Raw genomic sequence first — 2,361 nt, forward strand, 5'->3', positions numbered from 1 at the left:
ATAAAATGCAATCCAGAGATTTTGTTCAACCAGCAGTGCAACAAAGAAAAAACTGCAGTGTGATAAAATGCCTCAAAAATACAGATAAAAAGATAAAAAGCAAATTAGTAGAGAAAAACTGCTGTCTGATATCAAAGACGTTGTGAAATCCTCTCGAAAGCACATAGTGGTTACTGACATGTCGAGCATTTACTCCTGCACAGGTCGTCCTCGATAACAGCATGAAGAACACAGACAGTTTATTCCCTTGTCTAATTTTAAAGAGGCTCCAACTCTTAACTTTGTGTTTGCTCTGTGGGTGGAAGCTGCCTCTGCTGTTGCATCCTTCTGATGGAAGATAACTTGACGTAAAGAAAAGTGATGTTGGCTGTGTGGGAGGAGACATTAACATCTTTTCAAAATAATGATTTGTAACAAAATATTAGTGTTTTTTWAAATAAGCTAAAGACAAAAAATATTACTTTTAAAATACAATATGTTTTTTCAAGCTATGAATACAATAATGCATACTTCCTCCACTGCACACAAACTTTTCTTTTTTTAAATTACATAAGAAAAGTGATTTATTTTAAGCAGATTTTTGCAGATAAAAACATAAGCAAATGTGCAAAGCACACCACAAGCAAAGTTTTATATTTAAAACATCTGGGCTTTTTTTTTTTTGTTAGGTAGACTAAACTTATACAGTTTAAGAAAATTAAATCACACTTAAGATAAAATAAAGTGCAAACAGGAAAAAAGATGCAACATTAATGCTGAAAGTTTGTAGGATAAAGTATCAGACTGAGATTGCTGTTGGAGAATCCTTCAATGTCCCCAAAGAGAGAATCAACTGAATTCATCTCTGTGACAATATATGAAGTGCAGTTTAAAATAAAACATTAAGATTTCCCATTTTTGTATCACATGACAGTTAATGGGTGAGTCTGAATGAGATATGAGATGAGGTGGAAGTGTTTTACTGAAACATTAGATTTATCTGTCACCCTGGACATTTAAACACATTGTTTCTGTATTTTTGGAAAAGGTAGGCTTTTAGTAAGTGACTTAGAGTGTTGCATTTCATGTAACAAAGATATTTTATCTTCTTGTTTCTGCAAAGATACTAAATTGGACCTCTAGTGATTTTGAAACAGAAAAAGGTCTGTTTTGCACTTTTAAATAAAGTTCCCTGTTGGGAACCATATTAAGTCAAATCGCTGAAAAGTGACTTTTATTTTGTGACTTGTGTAAACATGTTTAATTAAAAAGCAGTAAAAAAAAACACTGGATCTGGACCTCAGGTACCATGTGTTTGTCAAAGTGTTCATCAGTCGTTACTTTAATTGCCCCCACTGTGCTCCGATGTAATCCACAGGATTTTGCATCACAAACGTTTGGAACACACAAAAATTGATTCTCATTTCTCTCTTCTTACAAACATTTTTGTTTTAGTTCTTTAGTCTTTCTTAAACCAGACATAATTTTGTTTGAGACATGCATCATATGACATTAAAGCTATTTGTAAAGTATAAATTCTTAAGTCTTCAATCAATAACTTTAAACAATGATGAATCAAAATGAATCAGTTTGATGAAAATTTAAGTTTCACTGACAAATATTTTCAGATAATCATGCAAGTGGTTCAAAATGTTGATTTCAAGTTTAGACCTATATTGCTTTATCTCTTTATCTATGGCATAAAAGGTGGCGGGCAATATGCATTCCCTCAAAGAATGCTAGACCTTTAATGTCTAGAATAGGGGTGCCCAATCTTTCCCCCGAGAGGACCAAAATGAAAATCTATCCAAGGGCTTCTGGCCAAATGTAATATGATTTAGGATTAAACAAGCAGACAGTGTGGTGGCCCACGTTGTTTTGTTTATTTAGTTTTTAGCCTGTGCACTTGACGTACGATTGGCAGCAAATATTCATGATGGGACATTTCATAAAATATCAGTATTGTTGGTCTTATAAAGTCTGAAAATCTACACRTGTGCTCAAATCTAATCTAAATGTCTCTTGTAGTATTCACACCTGACACATTTGATCCAGTTTAAATGGACCAGTTTGTTTACCCTGCTGGTCCGGACCTTTTATGCAGGTGTGAATAAGCTCATGTGAACCCTGGTGTGGACCAAACAACCAGAACAAGACCCGTTTTTGAGGTGGTCTCAGTCCGCTTCCAAACRGTTTGYTTCTGGTGTGAATACAGGCCGGCCTTGAATCGAATTAAACTACAGGTAACGTGTCTTTTTGGACTTCACGGGTCACCATAGATAAGCAACATTAGCCATTTAGCAGTGTTGTATAAAGTACCTCAAAGTGATACTTGGGTAAAAGTACAAGTATCTTATCATAAAAAAGTCTTCTCTAAAAATA

General features: G+C 34.4%; 1 protein-coding gene across 1 annotated transcript in view; it reads left to right on the forward strand.

The window, feature by feature from the left end:
• Positions 1–2,361, forward strand: part of cdh13 (cadherin 13, H-cadherin (heart)) — a 325,369-nt gene that overhangs the window by 13,780 nt on the left and 309,228 nt on the right. The gene's annotated exons all lie outside the window — the stretch shown is intronic.

The sequence above is a fragment of the Austrofundulus limnaeus genome, unplaced genomic scaffold, assembly GCF_001266775.1.
Source record: "Austrofundulus limnaeus strain Quisiro unplaced genomic scaffold, Austrofundulus_limnaeus-1.0 Scaffold7, whole genome shotgun sequence".
Lineage (NCBI taxonomy): Eukaryota > Metazoa > Chordata > Actinopteri > Cyprinodontiformes > Rivulidae > Austrofundulus > Austrofundulus limnaeus.